At 38.4% G+C, this 19,499-nt stretch overlaps 1 long non-coding RNA gene across 1 annotated transcript; it reads right to left on the bottom strand.

The window, feature by feature from the left end:
• Nucleotides 1-1,558: 1,558 nt before the first annotated feature.
• Nucleotides 1,559-3,717, bottom strand: LOC118812536. Its single transcript, XR_005007554.1, has 3 exons — nucleotides 3,666-3,717; nucleotides 2,404-2,466; nucleotides 1,559-1,621 (listed from the first exon to the last, which is right to left on the bottom strand). It is a non-coding gene; the product is annotated as an uncharacterized LOC118812536 (long non-coding RNA).
• Between the last annotated feature and the right edge of the window lie 15,782 nt (nucleotides 3,718-19,499).

Below are 19,499 nucleotides of genomic sequence, written 5' to 3'. Positions count from 1 at the left end.
TGTCTAGAAGGCAGTGTTGCACTAATCATGTCCATCTTACACATGTGCACACTTCTTACAAAATGCACTTATAAGTTTACGTGTGCAACTAATTTATAAATTAGTCTCCAGAACTGTCTGCACAGAGTGAATGAAGACTGTACTTGATAACAAATGACAGTGTTCTGTCCCACATTAAAATAACGAAGACACTATTTATTTATCTTATAGATAATGTAAACATACTTTCACGAGAATTCCTCTGCAAATAAATCAGCTATTCCACACTCCACAAGTACATCTGCAATCCATACACAACAAGATCAGCCACTCACCTTTATCCTCTCCTACATCCTGTCCAGCAGTGATGACATCGTCATAGTTATCTGATGTGTCCACTAAACCAACATGGAAAGATAAATTGCAATTAAAAGGAACCAAACTGATGTTTTTACTGTGTTGAATCTTCTGTTTAATTTTTTTCCTACATTAAGAAAATTCTTGCCTGTCAAAATGTTGGAGTTTGGTCCAGCGGTAACAGCATCATCATAGTTATCTGTCATGTCTTCTGTCAAAATGTAGAGATAAATGTCATTAAATCAGCATCAGTATCATCAGTGACTGTGTTCATGTTTGAGATTACAGTGTTGTTACATTACAAGTCAAACCTGTTACAACAGCTGAGCTCTGATCAGCAGTGACGACATCATAATTCTCTGCTGCGTCCTCTACACCAAAACACAGAGACATTTAAAGGAAATAAAACCATATTTTACACAGTTGTATTAGCCAAGTGTTTCTGACATAATTAGTATGATTTTATGACATTATGTTACTATTGATTACATTGCTATATTTGAATTCCATATTTGAATTATTTTTTTAAAATAATATATATACCTTATATATATATATGTATATATATATATATATATATATATATATATATATATATATATATATATATATACTTCATTTTTCACTTTTTGACATCATTTGGACAATATGTCAAAATTTCATAATGAATGGAACAACCGAAATGGTCCAAAATTACCTTGAAAAAAAAATCTCCATTTACTTCCATTAAAAGTCAAAAAATCAAAGGGAAACAAGTAAACAAAAACTCTATAAGGGCTATAAGGCTCAGTGATCTGCTAAGAGGCACAAGACTTCACAACTGAGGTAAGAAAGCTGGAGTTTTAATAGCAGAGATGAAATGAGAAACAGGTGGAGGGCGGAGCCGAGCGAGGGAGAGAGAAGGCCTCAAATGGTTCAGAAAGTCATTACAAGTACAGACTGTTAGATTATTTTATTTTCACAGCATTTGCAATGTTTTTAATCTCTACTTAATTTCTAGTTCTAAACTAAAACCCCAAAACAGAAACACACCTGCTACACTATCAGAGATCTGTCCAGCAGTGATGGCATCATCATAGTTCTCTGCTGTGTCCTCTTTTGCTGATTCACCTAAATCAAATAAAAGCAGACTGACTTTACAAACAGTGTAATCATATTTATACATTGCGGTTTAATGTAAAGAAAAAAAACGATCAGGTGATTAATTAATAAAATAATTCACTTATCAGACCACTGGTGGTGACATCATCATAATATTCTGCCTTTACTCCAGTCAGAGACTTTGCTGCAGAAAAAAAAAGATCACTTTTAATCAAATTTTAAAATAAAAAACTCAGAGACCCTTTAATGTCAATTTCAGTGTGTGACTGCATTAAGATTATTCAGGAAATAATTTCTGCAGACACCTCTGATCTAGAGATTAATCAAATCTTCAATCAGAGAAACAAACTAAACTCACGATTAAAGAGAATTTCACTCTGAAACAGCAAATACAAACAATACCAGGAGAAAAAAATGTAAAGGACTAAAATGTAACTGTTAAAAAGTAAATTACTTTCCTAATAAATACTGTATACCCATTTAGAAGTAAAACTACACTGAACAAACACATAAATGCAAAATTGGGTTTTGCACCCATTTTGCATCAGTTTAATAAAATAAAACCAAAATTCTTTATTAGAAATGCATCGTGCTGCTACAGGCAAATGAAAAAAAAAATAAAGTAAAAAAAAAAGTAAAATACTATTAACAGTGTAAAATAGAGTAAAATAATATATAGAAAGTAAATATAAACATAGTTTTACACTTCTGGTGCTGTGTTTCAGATATTGGATTTACTCTGAGCCTCAATGTTCTCAGCATAAAAAAAACACTACTGAAAGAAACTTGGATTAAGAAACATTTGTTTATAATGAACCACAACGATAAAGATGATGATGATGATGATGATGATGATGATGTTTATAATGAATTCTCTAATGAATTCTACATGGTGATTGTAATATTTCTCAGTGGAATGAAGTTTTACACACACACACACACACACACGTGTTCTGGTCCTCTTACCTGAGAGAAGCTCCTCATCCACATCCTCATATCCTGAATGCTGTTCTTCAGAGAGGATACTTCCTGTTAGAGGAGAGCAGAACAGTCATCAAACATGTTCAGAATGGAGAACCACCCACAATCCTCTGAGTGCTGTGGATCACTGAGAACTGGGTGATTACAGGAAATCACATCAGTGCAGACAGTAGAGGGCGCTCTTCGAGACAACACTCAGACACAGACACAACCCCTCCATCCTCACACACACACACACACACACACACACACACACACACACACACACACACACACACAAATACATACACATTTATTCTCTTCACAAGAGGAAATCTTTTTTTTTTCTTACAGTTGGATGCACACATTTCTCAATACTGAAATTACACAACTCTTTGCACAGTTCTCTTCACCATCACACAGCTCATCTCAGCAGATAATCACACATCTAAAACACACTAAAACCACCCAACACCTTTCATACTCTCCTCAAGAGTGTAAAGAGTTTTGAAAGTATGAACACAGTATTAAGAAATGTGTGTTAACACCTGAATTTCACTCTGAAACAGAAAAAAGCAGAAAATGTTACTAGTAATCCACATAAAGCACAACCAGCATAGAGAGTCAGACAGAGAGGCTTTACACCAGAGTTGTTCAGTTCCCGTCCTGGAGGGTCAGTGTCCAGGGCAGTTTACTTATTTACCTGCTCAATCCCTGACTCAACTTATCTGTTAAGTATCAGGTTTAGTAGGTGAGTTTGAGCTGGGAAATGACCACACAGTGCTGGACACCAGATCGAGTACTGAAACTAAGCAGCTCTACTTTATACCATGGCTAAAGAGCTTTACTGAGCCTGCTGACTGAGAAACTTTACACCACAGTTAAGGATTTTTTCTGGGCCAGCCAGCTGAGAAACTTTACACCACAGCTAATGTGTTTTTATGATACTTTACTTTGTGATTTGGGGATTTTTTTCCTCACCAGCCAGGGAACTGTGTGAGTGTTTGTGTGTGTGTGTGTGTGTGTGATAGTTGTTTATTTTTGATTTGTCTTTTTTTACTGTTGTGCAGCATCTTTGAGTTTGAAAAAGGCACCATATAAATTAAACACATTATTAATGATTATTTATTACATATCAAATAATATAATTTACTGTAAACATTTTGCATAACTATTGTTTATTAAACATGGATGTAGTGATTTTTTTTTTTTATAAACTGTGATTGTAATATTTCTCAGAGGACACACACATGTTCTGGTCCTCTTACCTGAGAGAAGCTCCTCATCCACATCCTCATATCCTTCAGAGAGGATACTTCCTGTTAGAGGAGAGCAGAACAGTCATAAAATATGTTTAGAATGCAGAACCTTCCACAATCCTCTGAGTGCTGTGGATCATTAGGAGCTACATGCTGAGGACAAATTAAAGGAAAAACCTGAATAAATAAGTGGAGAAAGTAAATGAGTGTAGAAGCTTCCAGACAGGTGTGCTGCATGATACAGTTAAGCATTCAGCTTAATCCTACCATGATCTGTGGTGTATATAAATATGCTGAGCTTCCCAGAATGATCCCAATTTTGGCTCAAGGTGGCTAAATGCAACGATCTAAGTGGGCCTGCAAAAGTTTTCATTGTTGAGGCACAGAAGGCAGTTTCAGTCACACAGACTGCTCACTGGCTCATTTTTCAATAGGAAAAGTGACTGAAGTGACATCTGCATCTCGATCTTTGGGAAAGACATCAGTAAATAGGGCTGGACATTGTGGTAGAAAGCGCACTTACCTGATGAGTCATTTTATCACTTGGTAACTCATGCAATACTTGGTCACTCAATCATTCAGTCAACACTCACTCAGATACTAACTTGGTTGCTCACATGGTCACTCACTCATTTTCTCAGTCACTTGGTTGCTCACTTTGTCACTCACTTATCAGTCAGTCATTCAAAAAATCACATGCTTGTTTGGTCACTTACTTCATCACTCATTCTGTCACTGTCACCTGGTCACTCGGTCACTTGGTTATTCACTCAGTCACTTGTTCACTTGGTCACCCACTCTGTAACTCAATACAATACTTGGCCACTCACATGGTCAATCACTAGAGCTCTCACTCGACCACTCATTAAATTCATTACGTTCACTTGGTTGTTTATTTGGTTACTTATTTGTTTGCTCGGTCACTCGATCACTTGGTCATATTAACTTACTTGGTCACTCACTGGATCACTTATGAATCACTTGGATACTTACATGGTCTCTCAGTAACTTGGTCACTCACATGTTACTTCCTCGGTCACTGATTAGCTCACTCACTCAATCACTTTGTTACTCGGTTACACTAATTCATTTGATCAATTATTTGATTATTCTGTCACTCACCTGGTCACTCAGTCACTCAGTTTTACTTATCACTTGGTCACTCTCACCTTGTCATGTGGACAATCACTCACTCAGTAAGTCACTCAGTCACACACTGACTCAGTCACTAACTGATGGGCTCGCTCTCTCAGTGACTCCTTTAGTCAAGCACACACGCACACACACACACACACACACAGTGTTACTTTCCTGCTCTCTCCACCCCCCCCCACCTCTCTCACACACATACACACACGTAAACACACATGCACACCTGCAGCTGTGTGGTTTCTCTGTATGTCCAAAAATGGAAGTTTTACAGGAATTACACAGTTTAACTTCAACTGCCTAATAGATGCTTATCAGCAGAATTAACACACTACACTACATGTAGATCTACTCCAACTGCACATTTAATCTAATATGCATATTTATTACAATTTTTCTTGATTGCTGAGGTCGACTTAATCTTTATTATGTTCTTAGCAAAGTAGCAGCTTATAGTTGCAAACGTGTTAACAAATTCTCATTGTTTTTATTCACTTTTCACACACTTTTTCAAAGCATTTAACACAAATCCCCCATAAAACAAAAAAGTTAATTGGATTACTGTATAAAACAAATGGGAAATGTACTCACAACTGACAAAAATGCTCTCATAGTTATCTACCTTCAGCAACCATGTGAACTACATAGTCTACTGTAGTTAACTCAGCAATCAGCTGTGATCAGTTGATGATTGTAAATGTGGATAAAGGAAACTGTCGAAAAGTATTAATCAGATATTGTATTTTTTGCTTTTTTCCATACTCATTGAAAAAGGTCAGAATAGAGAAAAGCAACACTGACTCAAATGAAGGCAAACCACAGACTGGAGACAGTATATGTCAGTAGAGGGATGTGAAATACGTAAGTCTGTTCTTGTGTGAAGGTGATTGTGTTAGAATGTCTTCCACCTTCATAAGCCATGATTGATGACATGGTTCATAAATGTTTTGGCTGAATTTTGCTGGAATTTTCTGTTCAGTATGGTATTTATGCTAAGGCCTTCTGTTTGGGTGCCTCTGACACAGTCTATACCACTACTGACAAACAGTCAAGCCTGGCGACTGGAATCTCTATATATATAGGAATGGGAATATGGGAATATACATTACATTGTACTGAAGTGTATTGCTGGTAATACTTTCTGACAATTATATAATATAATATAATTCTATATTCTCACAATTTTTGTAAAAAAAATCAGCAGATATTACAGGACAGACATACAGCATTAATGAAGGCTGGATAGGGTCAAACTGAAACTTGTGTTTGAGGGAATTCACTCACCTAATTTTTAGGGTTCAATATGAAAGTTTGCTTTTGGGTAATGAGATTAAAGTTTTGTGGAGGTTAGATCATTATGTGAAGAAGGTGCATCGGTTTGACCAGCAAGACTGTGTTAAGTATCATATGTTAACTGTTTTCAGAATATGATTGCTGAATGAACAATATTGTCAAGTTACTGAGAAAAACTGTAATACACTAAGAATATACTAATAATAACATTGCTGTTTTTTTATAGTTAATATATTATTGTTATTATATTATGAAATATTGCTGTTTTGCATTGTAAAATATTACTGAAAATGAACTATTACTGGGCAAATGTGTATGCACTGTGGTGTGTGTTCTTTGGACTTGTCAGTATACTTTAATTTATTCCAATAAGGCTCATATAGAACACTCTTCATATCACTCACCCCTTTGCGTCGAGTCATTTCTTTTAGTGATGTTCCTGCGGTCGACCTCCTCATAGACTGCCTCAGTCAGAGTCTTATGCCTCCTCTTAGAGATCACTGTGAGGGAGACAGAGAGAAACATGGAGCCAGTTCAGTAGAAGAGAAGACTGATGACAGATTGAAGGACTAATGATGTTTAGAGAATGTACAGAAAGTGGATTGTAGATGATCTCTGAATCTCTCTACCTCTCCTGAGCACTCTGTTCTGGTAAAACAGCACAACCAGAAGCACTAAGGCCAGAAAGAGCACCACTCCCAGAACCAGGAGAGGCACTGGATAGACGGATGAAATATGTAGACTTTCTTCATTCAGGAGTTTCTTTATTGGCTGAACAACTGAAAATAAAAACAGAAACTGTGTAGAGCACTGAAAAGTTTATTTAGAAATATTTAGAAAAATGATCTAAGAGACCAGCGGTGGTGGTGGTGGTACTTTTTGTTGTGGGTGCAGCAGTAGAAGGTACAGATATGTCTGTAAATACAGGGAAAAAATACAAACATTAACTCAGTAAAGTGAAGCTGTTGGTGCTAACTGGCAGTTCTGATTCTAACTTATTACAATTTAAGCATTAGATATGTTAACCCTCTATACAATGTTGCCTCAGAGCAACAAACTCATTTCCCTCACTTTACAATAACATTATACATATTTAAAGACAATGATAGGATTAACAGTAAAGGGAAGTTATTGAATATGTCAATAAAAAGAATGTGCTTGGTCATACTATCTCTTTAAACCTCTTTTTAAAAATTGAGTATAATTTTTTTTTTTTGTCATGAGATTTTGCAGAAATATATTTGTTGCCTAGAAGCAACATTATGTGACAGTGGAATGGATTTAGCCAGTAACAAGCCAGGTCTCACCACTTCAGGAAATATGGCTCTATATAATTTCTTCCCATTGTCACATAATGTTGCCTCAAGGCAACATACTCCAAAAGGACCCCTGCACACATTATTATTATTATTATTATTATTATTATTATGTTTTTTTTATGTCTTTGAATTTAATAATCATTCCAAAAATAAATCAAGGACGATTTTATGCAAGAAAAGTGAATTGATTTTTTTATTTTAAATTGCTCTCATAATGCATGCAGTAGAGGGTTAAACTAACATTAGGTAACATTAACAAATGTGAAACATTGTAGTTTTCAATGAAGCCTTGCAGATTATTAACGCTGGAATAAAAGTGGTTTGATTGGAGTCAAAAACTCCTCTGACCTGCACAGGTGACTCCAGCATCCTGACTGTGGGAGCAGTCAGTGTGTTCCTTCAGGGAATGAGGACAGTCCCACAGGTGAATCTCATTCCCTCTACACTTCACTCTGTTCAGCCAGATAGTCCCTCCACCAGCACTAAAGAAAAGACTCCCATTAGCAATCGCTGGCCCACAGCCCAGCTGCCTGCAGACCACCTGAGCATCCCTGATGTCCCACAGATCAACACAGACAGAGCCCCACTTAGTTTGATGATACACCTCCAGCCTCCCAGAGCAGATTCCTTCTCCTCCTTTCAGCCTGAGAGGCAGGTGATCTACATCACACACATCACATATGAAGAAGCATAAAAACTTAGAATTAAGTTTCACAAAGAAATCTTTTACATTCAAATTCATTTGTTCAATTTAATTTGTGCAGGTACAGTAGATATAAAAGTCATATGTGTTTAGGAAAAATTTGACTTAAACTGAACCTGTCTAATAGTTCAGATAAAAAGCTCTGATTGGCCTTGATAGAATGTTTTCATTAACGGTTATGAATCATAAAGAGGAGATATTCATGAAAATGACATTGATTTTTATTATCTAAAAAAAGATTCACTGCACATTATTTTATTGATATGTTTGTTATTTTAATGTCTTACTTGAGCACTGCTGCTGGTGTGGAAATAAAAAGCATGTTGGATGAGCAGGTGGTAAGCTTCCCTTATCTGTAGTAAGAAAATATAGTAGTGTAGTGTAGTAGTGTAGTCACTGAACAATTTAACTTACAGGCTAAGCTCTCTGGGCATTTAGTCTTGTAGCCTCACCTTCACTCTTAACATTTCTGTTCATGGCAATGGATAAAAAACAGTATTAACTGTGGAAAGTAACTGCTTACCTGAGCAGGTAATGTGAGCCACCTCGTTGCGATTATCACAGTAGTTTTGTCTCCAGGGTGAAGATGGACAATGCCACAGAGTGGAGTCATGTTTCCTACATTTCAGATAATCCAACCAGTTAGGAGCTGATTCCACTCTTGCTCTGGTAGCCGTCTCACTGTCAGCTTTTCCACAGTTAAGGTCCTGACAGATCAAACTAACTGTTTCTTCAGTCATTCCATTTACACACACATTACCCCAGCTTCCATTGTAGAACACTTCCAGATTCCCCTCACAGCCCTCAGTGAGTCTGAACTCTTTAAATTCTGATGGGAGAAAGAAAATTTAAGTTTGAGATGGACATTCTGCCAAATACAGAGGGGTGACAAATTAAAAGGAAGTTATTGGGCCTCCACAAGCCACAAGAACAGCTTCAGTGTGAATTGAAATAGAATCTGCAGCTCTCTGGAGCTGTGCTGGAGGAATCAAACACGATTGGAATTTATGAAATCTGTGTAAAGTTGCAGACAGACCATTCACAGTCTGATCCCATTCTGCTTTGACATTCTGAGACACCTGACAAACGGCTTTTCTTTTTTTTTTTTTAATACATATCACACTAATATATAGTCCATGTACTGCTGTCTCATAGATGTAAATGTAAATGTCTCTGTTCCCACTGAAACACAAGGCAGGTTAGTAGTCTTTGTGTCTTGAGCTCCTCTCTGGTCTGTGCCTCGCTAATGAATCCTCTTTCACTTCACATAGATCTTTTGTTCTTGCCATTCTGAATCCAAACAAACCAAAACTGAGGTCAATTTTATATACAGATCATCTATAAATGTTAATCTCTTAATTGTATCTTGCAGTACATCTGTCTGTAACCTGCTGTCACTACTTTGTGAACACTTTGGTGTAGTTTTAAATTCACTGCTTTATGATGCACCTTCAAACAAAACTAGTATAATTATTAATTAGTATACATTTTAGAAGATGATCAAAACATACAAAGAAATTAAATATTCAACATTGGCACCAGTTACAGTAGCTCTCTTTACCTGAGCACACGACTCCTACATCCTCCTTGTGTCCACATTCATCCTCTTCACACAGCTGAAACCTGCAGTTCCACAGGGACGTCTCGTTCCCTTCACTCTCCACTTCATTATGGGTCCAGTTCCAGGTCCAAACCAGGCTGGTACCGGAGCACTGAGGGCCACTCCACACTGCAGCTGTCTGCAGACCACCTGTGCATCCTTAATATCCCACAAGTCATCACTCACTGTCCCCCATGAGCTGCTGTGGAAAACCTCCAGCCTTCCTGCACAGTCTCCCCCAGAACCAACCAGCCTGATGGCTACATTAAAAGCCAAAACACACAAACTAAAATATTAAAACAAACACCTACATAACAATTTACAACAACAATGCTTCATTCTAACACTTGATGGATGCTGTTATTTTTCCGAGAATTACATAAATGGTCATTTTTGCATTAAATCAAAGTAGATCTGGTAACACTTGTTACTGTTTTAACAATTACCAGAGCAGGTGATTGAGAGCTGTTCTCTGGAGCTGCAGTTGACTGCATGTGCACTGCTGCAGTTCCCCAGATGAGCTTCACTCCCAGAACAATTGAAACCCGTCACACACATGTGACTGTGTTCAGGACTGGATGTAGAGGAGCTGGAGAAGCTGAACACAGAGCCACAGCCCATATATATATATATACTGACGGCGAGTGAAAACTTACCAGCTGTGGTAAGTGTGATTGTGGAGGACAGAAGAATGAGAGCTGTCCATCTCCCTCTGACCTGCACACAGTAAGTTCAACTCAGCAGCAGAACAAGCTTCACCTCCACTCCCCCAGAGAGACTGAAGAAAATGAGAGAGAGACCCAGGGAGAGAGGGAGAGAGAGAGGGCTCTCCACAACCGCCCGCCAATCACACTCACTATTACCTTATTAGAAAGAAAAGAGGAAATCATCAAACATTTTCAGTGACAAATCAGAGGAGGCATTTTTTTCTTTCTCCATATTATCAAAAGAGCATCAGCAGTGATGAACAGAACTCCACCTCCGTCTCTAGAGGTGTGTGTGTGTGTGAGGAGAGACGCTCGCAGCAGTGTGGTGAGAAACACATCAACATACAGGAGACTGAGTTCAGAGAGAGGAAACACTCCAGTGTAACACAGCATTAATGCTGCACCTGCAGAGAGCTGATCCACACACTGATAACCATCTCACACTCACACACACACACACACACACTGCTCTGAGTTAGAATACAGACACAGAGCACTAGTTTATCATTTAGCAAAGTTAAATGTACTTTTTCACAGTTATTATTTTACTTATTTGAAAAAAAAATTGTTAGTGAGTGACAGGATTTGTGTGGAAGAGCTGGTTAGGTCTGAGGGCTAGTAACTGGACCACTTTCATGGAATTCTTATAATAGCCCCCAAAAAAAGGAACTTGTAAGAACTCTGTCTTGATTTATGAAGTGCTAGCAAAATGAATTAAAGTAGACATAACCTTGGAATATCCTCTAACTCGGAATTATTATTTTGGAGTCATTTTGTTACAAATGAAGATCATTACCATGGATTCTTTGACTGTCCCTTCCTCTAGGGGTGCTAGAGAGTTCTTACGATACGCCTTTCCCCACACCTTCTTCACCAGCCAGTGCATAAGGTTTCTGAATAGGACATTGCCATCTAGTCAATGTAAAATGAATTGCACAGGCCTGAAAATCACACGAATGGCAGTACCAAGAGCGCCCAGATTCGAATTTGAATCATCAAAATGGAGGACTTGCACAAATAACAGTTATGGAAGCAATTAAGGTTTTGACTTGAGGAACATTAATTTTATCAGCTAAGTTGTGGACGACCATGGGCAGAAAAGCAGTATGGGTGCTGTGGAAGAGCGGAGTCCAATGTGAGCCTGGCCTACTGTGTTACAGTGATTAATAACAACACCGCCCACACTTGGCACAAGTACAGCACACTACTGCTTAATAACACAAACACTGGCTCACTCACTTACTCAGTCACTGACTGACAACTGTGACTGACTGACTTACTAACTCACAGGCAGCATACTAAAAGTTGAAATAAGCTTCCTTTATTATCCACTTTCTTTAATTTTGTCTGTTCTGATGTGGGGGTCCACATCAACTCTGTCAGTATATTTACTACAGTCATGGACTACATACAAGAAAAACATCTTGGAATAAAGTTTAATTCAACTACTCCACACACTCACTGACTGACTCATTTACTCACTCTCTTACTAACTAACTTAGTCACCCACTTGCTCACACACTCGTCTACTTGGCTGCTCACTGGCTCACTTACTCATTTACTCATTCACTAACTTGAATACTCACATATTGATTTATTCATTGAATTACAGACTAAATCAGTTGCTCACTTACTGAATAACTGACTCATTGTGTCCCATGGACACTCACTTGGTCACTTGGTCACTCGCTCTCTCTCATAGTCACTCATTCGGTCACTCAGTTACTCACTTGGTAACTTGGTTACGCTAAACTCCCTTGGTCACAGGGTCACACACTTGATCACTCCTATAGTTAGTCACTCAGTCGGTCAATTAGTCGCTCAATTGGTCTCTCAGTCACTGTCATCGTCATTTATTCAATTATTTATTTGGTCAATCAGTCACTCACTCTCTTGATCATTTGGTAACACTAATCACTTTTGCACTTACTTGCTCACTCGGTCACTCACTCAAACACTTGGTCGCTCACTTGGTCACTCATTCAGTCACTTACACAGTTTAACTTCAGCTGCCTAGTAGATGTTTATCAGCAGAATTAACACACTACACTACATGTAGATCTACTCTAACTGCACATTTCATCTAATATACACTAAACTCTCATTTAACTGATTTACTCACGTTAGTAACACACTCAGAAAGCTTTGGTAATGATGTGACACACTGTAGGTGTATTCACATTTGTTATTTTTTTATATATGTAAATGGATATGTGCTTTATTTGACATGACATTTTCTTTATGTTAATGTATGGGTAAGAATAACCCCTGCCTTTAGGGGGCGCTGTAGCAGTGGCAGACGCCAGTTTGTGGCTTTGAGCAGTTCAGGGAAAACCTCTCAAATGCAATTGAGAACTTGAACAGATGTGTGCCTCGCCGTCTCCTTTCTTTATACATCCTCTCTCAGGTAGCGAAATGAAATAAGTTCACAAAAGCACTATATTTTGAGTTAAAAGGGATCTATAATAGGAAGAGGTTGTTTGATGGTGAGAAACACTGAGTATGTGTAAATAATGGTACAATTTTGTGAAGTACGTGAGATCCAAAAATTGTGAAATGGCGGACGCTCATTGCCTGGTTGTTCTTTTACCAAGTTTTAAAACATTTCAGCTTATAATAGTTTATAGTGGTTCCGTGTGCTTTTGGAGAGAGTAAGTGGATAACTTGGTAGTGCTTAAGGGACTGTGAAGTTCATATCACTAACGCTAAAAGGAATAATAATCTCAAATAAGTCTGTCCTGTTTGCCCTTATAAACAAGCTGTAGGCACTGTTAACTTTAGCCTGTTACTCCTTATAAACAAGCTGGAGCTCTGCTAGCCTTAACCTCCGCTAGCTTTAGCCTGTTACTCCTTATAAACAAGCTGGAGCTCCGCTAGCTTGGCCTGTTACTCCTTATAAACAAGCTGGAGCTCTGCTAGCCTTAACATCCGCTAGCTTTAGCCTGTTACTCCTTATAAACAAGCTGGAGCTCTGCTAGCCTTAACCTCCGCTAGCTTTAGCCTGTTACTCCTTATAAACAAGCTGGAGCTCTGCTAGCCTTAACCTCCGCTAGCTTTAGCCTGTTACTCCTTATAAACAAGCTGGAGCTCCGCTAGCCTCAACCTCCGCTAGCTTGGCCTGTTAGCTCGTGTGAACAATCTATAGCCTCCGCTAGCTTTAGCCTGACGGCCCTTATAAGCCAGCTGTCGCCTCCACTAGCTTTAATCTCCGTTAGTTTTAGCCAGTTGGCTGTTATAAGTAAGCCATAGCCTCTGCTGCCATTAGCCTGTTGGCTTTTGTAGACAAGCTTTGAGCCTCCGCTAGCATTTAGCCATTTTGCCTTGTTCAGTGAGCCTCTGTTACTAAGTTACTCTTAGCATTTACTGACTGACCTGCAGCTTTAAACTAGTATACCCTGGCTGTTTGCCTTCATTGATGTAATACTCACGTGATTATGAAAAGTAATTTTAGTAATTGTGATGATGTTTACTTTGTTTTACATTTAAATTAGTTTGGGTTCAGTATTTTGGTCACGTCCAATGAATGAAGTGCAGTCACAGCAAAAAGAGGGCTAATACAATGGGAATAGTATTGTGAACAGAATGCTGAACAGAGCTTAAGGATCCACAATGAGTTGAGAGTGTTTATGTGAAGTATTGAGAAAGCTTTAAATCTGTTTTATGTGAAGTGCATTTGCGTATTAGAGTAATAAAGCTAAAGTGGTAAGAATATATGTGTGTGTATATATATATATATATATATATATATATATATATATATATATATATATATATGTTGATTATAATGATATTTGTCATATTTGTGACTATTTAAATGTATATTAGACATGTCTAACTGTACTTCTATGTGAAGGACTAGAATAAGCTTCTATTGAGTGTTCATACATGAAGATTTCTCTATATACTTTTATATGAAGAGCTAAACTGTGAAATTGCACAAAGGACAAAGGAAAGACCAAAGCCTTAGTTAAAGATTATTCAATAAAAAGAAAAAAATGCAATTGAGAACTTGAACAGTAAGCCACTGCCTCACCGTCTCCTTTCTTTATACATCCTGTCTCAGGAAAACATAACTGTTGCCCTGCCTCACACACTTGGGGCGTGTCACAATGACATTCTTCATTATAGAATAACAAATATTGCTTTAATGACTGGGCAAGAAAACATGCATTGCTGTATAATCTATAATCTCTAATATAAATTTACTTTAATCTAATACAGTAATTCTCATGTAAAACACTCCATACATCACTCACTCCTTCGAGTTGAGTAATTTCTTTTAGTGATGTGTCTGCGGTTGATCTCCTCATAGACTGTCATAGAACAGCTGATGGAAGAGTTTGTGCAGGATTGTTTATTATCCTCACTGTCTAATCAACTGCAAATAAAAATACAGAACAGAAACTGTGTAGATCACTGAATAATCTATTCAGAAACAATTAGAAAAATGACCAAAGAGACAAAATACTACCTGTAGTGGTGACGGTGGTGTTATGGCTGTAGTAGTAGAAGATACAGATATGTCTGTAAGTACAGAAACAATACACAAAATTGAAAAAAACAAAACAAAAAATAAACTAAAGTGAAGTCACGTTAACTGGAAACTCCATATCAAACTTCATACAACTTACGGACTGCATATGTCAGACTAGCGTTAGATAACACTAAGAAAAGCATCAGTGCAGTCTTTCAAAGCAGCCTTGTTTTTATTTTAATATACAGGTAAAATTGTTTAGATTGGAATCAGAAACTCCAAAAACCAGCAGACTCCTCTGACCTGCACAGGTGACTCCAGCATGCTGACTGTGGGAGCAGTCAGTGTGGTCCTTCAGGGAATGAGGACAGTCCCACAGGTGAATCTCATTCCCTCTACACTTCACTCTGTTCAGCCAGATATGTCAAAATCATTTCTTTACATTTAGCTGTTGACATAAACCTGTTTTAAAATACATTTTGTCACTTCAGAGTAAACAGATTTATGCAAATTCTGTTCATGTCAGTGTAACCCAGTATAATTAACCACTGGTAGCTAGCTACTAGAAAATTATTCTTCAGAGTCTAAAATCACTACCGGTTAATTAGGCAGCGTCCCGGGTTCGTACTTACTGAAAGAAATTAAAGACATAATAAATAACTTATTTGGCTCTGGTATTTCTTTCACAGCTGAGGGAGAAGTCCAAATTTGCACAATGGCACACAAAACAACAGCATTAATTTTGTAAGGTTATGATTATTAAGAAACTAATAATAACAGGTCACACCTCCTTTTTCCATTTTTTTTTTCTCAAGGTAAGTATTTCTCACTGCTGAAGCTTTTACCATCAATGTACCGGACAGTATTATTACACACAAACTGCAGCAACATGAATATAAACAACAGAATGGCCATTAAAAAAAACAAACAAAAAAAAAAAACAAGAACAAACAAACAAAAGAGTTTATATTTTTTACAAAAAATAACTTCATTTTTCTTACCTACTATAAAGAATAATACGATTTCAGACACAATGAGTTGACTTGCTGAAGAAAGCAGTGAACATAATTTTCATGCTGGACGTGAGTTTTTTTTTCTCTCCTGACGCCAAACTCCATAACACATATGACCTAGAGAGGGCGCTGCGGTTCAGCTTTAGGTACTGCAAAACAGTAGGTGGAGAGAATTTGTATGTATGTAAGCATGTATCTGAAAATAAATTAAAAGTCTTGTACAAACAAAATAGATAATAATAAAATAATAAGAATAAAATAAAGCCATGTAGGTGGGTTACATCAACATAGAAAACCACCACAAGCCCCTACCCAAGCAGGTAATGTGAGCCACCTCATTGCAACTATCTCATCTGTCTCCAGGGTGAAGAAGGACAATGCCTCAGAGTGGAGTCATGACTCCTACATTTCAGATTATCCAGCCAGGTTCCATTGTAGAACAGTTCCAGATTCCCCTTACAGCCCTCAGTGAGTCTGATCTCTTTAAACTCTGGTTGGAGAAAGATTATTTACATTCAAAATGTTTATAATAAACAGCTGTTTTTGCATGTTATAAGTATTATATATTATTCTATTTCAAAGAATATGCATTGGTTTAAAAAGTTAATTAAATCTTGCTGCTTTGTATATTCTATGATATCATTTTTTTGTTTTACGCTTTTCAAAATATGCTTATATTCTTATAAATAATTTACAGAGATATTATTCCAATGTCTAATTATACACACATTTAACTTTATTTCATAAAAAAAAATGTACACAGCAGCGGACTCACACCCGCCCTCTGCCACTGGGTGCTGAACTTTCTAACAGACAGACCCCAGTCAGTCAGAGTCGGCAGCCGCACATCCAGCACAAGAACAATGAGCACAGGGGTCCCCCAGGGCTGTATGCTGAGCCCCCTTCTGTACACGCTCGGTATGAATCATGTATGACTGCGTGGCCTCCCGGGACAACACCAGCATCATCAAGTTTGCTGATGATACTACAGTCATTGGACTGATCACTGGTGGGGACGAGACAGCGTACAGAAAGGAGGTGGCTGAGCTAGTGGCCTGGTGTCATGACAGCCATCTTTACTTGAATGCAGACAAGACCAAGGAAATGATTGTTGATCCAAGGAGGAAGCGGGAGCTGCACACACCCCTGTACATTAGGCATGCCAGCCAAAATTCTCACCACCTTCTACAGGAGTACGATCGAGAGTGTTCTTGCCAGCTCCATCACGGTCTGGTATGGAAACTGCACTGCTCAGGACAGAAAGGCTCTCCAGGGTGTGATCAAAACTGCACAGTCCATCTCAGTAGCAGCCTTCCCCTCACTACAGGACACTTATCACACCAGGGTCATCAGGAGGGCCCACAACATAATCAGGGACAGTACACACCCCCAGCACAGACTCTTCACACTCCTACTTTTAGGCAGATGCTACAGGAGTGTCAAGTCCAGGACTACAAGACTGACGAACAATTTCTATTTACAGGCCATCAGGCTTGTGAACATCTCACTCACTACCTCTTCCCCCCTCCCACTACTGTTTAAATCTATTACTTGCACAGAACACTACTGTTTACACCTTGCAACATGCACTTTACGGACCGCTGCTCTACATATTTGCACACATGTACATATCACTTTAATTTTTCTTTCAACTTTGCACATATAGCTGTAATTTTTACTTTTTTACTATTGTTTTTAGTGTATTTCTACTTATTCTGTGTATTCAATATATTTTTTTTTCTAAGATTACAGCTAAAATCTGCAGTTCCACAGGGACGTCTCGTTCCCCTCACACTCTCATTCAGCCATATGCGTCCAGTTTCAGGTCCAAACCAGGTTGGAGCACTGAGGGCCACTCCACACTGCAGCTGTCTGCACGCCACCTGCGCATCCTTAATATCCCACAAGTCATCACACACTGTCCCCCATGAGCCACTGTGGAAAACCTCCAGCCTACCTGCACAGCCTCCCCCAGAACCAACCAGCCTGATGGAGCTGTGAGCTGAATTAAACTGACCTACACACACACACACACACACATAGAACTTACCCTATTATATATATTACCCTATATAATGTCTTACCCTAATCCACAGTGTATTTAAAGTTGATAGCATTGATACCACTGCAGATGACTCCAGCATCCTGTTTATGAGAGCATGCAGTTCGACACCATGATGTAATGGGACATTTTGACAGTTGTGTTTCGTTCCCCTGACAATCAAACACATCAGCCCAGATCCGGCCACTAACCTCCCCAAACCAGTCTGACCCCAACACAGCCACAGCATTCCCACACTTCAGCTGACCACAGAGGACACTGGCAGCTCTCATATCCCAGCTTACATCACACACTGTGCCCCACTCACTGCGGTACTTGAGCATTGTGAGTGTTAAAACAACAGGATAGCGTCTGGAGTAAGGCAGTGAATAATTCCTCAAAAATACTTTACTTTAATACTATACAAATTAATTATTCAACTTATAAAAGACAGATAAATTAACCTCACAGTTGATAATGGTAACTTGGCTGGCTGGCTGGTTGGCTGGCACATTAATACCTTTAACCATTAATAATATCTTAATGAAGTTCACTTCACATTCACTGTTGAATCAAGTAGATGATCTAAGACTTGACTTCACACAGACCCACAACTCTCAATCTGTCTCATATAAGCTGCTTCTGCTCTAAAGCCTGTGATGCTGATTCTGCTCCCACATCACCAACCTGTCCACACCAGAGGAGCACAAGCCTCAAACTCTTACTGACAACTGCCTGTATCTGTAGGGGTCAACACCTAAAGCAGGGTCATGACCCCAATCCCCTCACACCCTGTTTCTGCATGAAGTTTGAGAGTTTGTGCAGGTTGCCGAACATAAAACCAACTGGACTGGTCATTTTCAACTCCAGTGCTGGGGATCCACTGTCCTGAAGAGCTTTATGTGCTCTCTGCCCCCAACAAGCTTGATCCAACTTATTAGGGGCTTGATAATTGGCTGATGAGCTGGGTCAGGTGTGTTGGGGCAGGAAATGGTTGAATCTATACAGGGCAGTTTTTTTTTTTTTAAACTGGAGTTAAAATCCACTGAGCAAACAGAATCAAACATAGTGAGGATGTATTAAACTGACAAACATAGCTGGAAGTAACTCCCAGAAGATCTCTGATTTTTTCCAACTTTATCTGTATTTAGACATTCCTGTTTTCTTACACCTTTGATTCAGTTTAAGCACCTGTGCATTTCTTACTTCTGAATTTTTTGTTTTAGGATTTTATATTTTTACTATGTATGAAAATGTTTTATATAAGTACAATTTCCTTTCTATGAAGAGGTACAGTCATAGTCAGAGCAGGAGAAGATGGCTGAGGTATATAAATTTGATTAAGTATGATCAAGAACAGTAGGCTACATAATTTAATCATCCTGTTTATCTTTTATTCTTAGCAATGCAGGCCCACAACTATGTGAGTATATGGGTGCATTTTCATACATCACAAACCTGGAATTCTGTGGTTATTGCAAGATTCATGCCAATGCCAGTATGACTGATCTAACATGCCAAATTTGAGACACAGCATTTGACTT

Source organism: Colossoma macropomum, unplaced genomic scaffold (genome assembly GCF_904425465.1).
Source record: "Colossoma macropomum unplaced genomic scaffold, Colossoma_macropomum, whole genome shotgun sequence".
In the NCBI taxonomy this organism is placed as follows: domain Eukaryota; kingdom Metazoa; phylum Chordata; class Actinopteri; order Characiformes; family Serrasalmidae; genus Colossoma; species Colossoma macropomum.
This window is presented reverse-complemented; position numbering and strand designations above follow the sequence as displayed.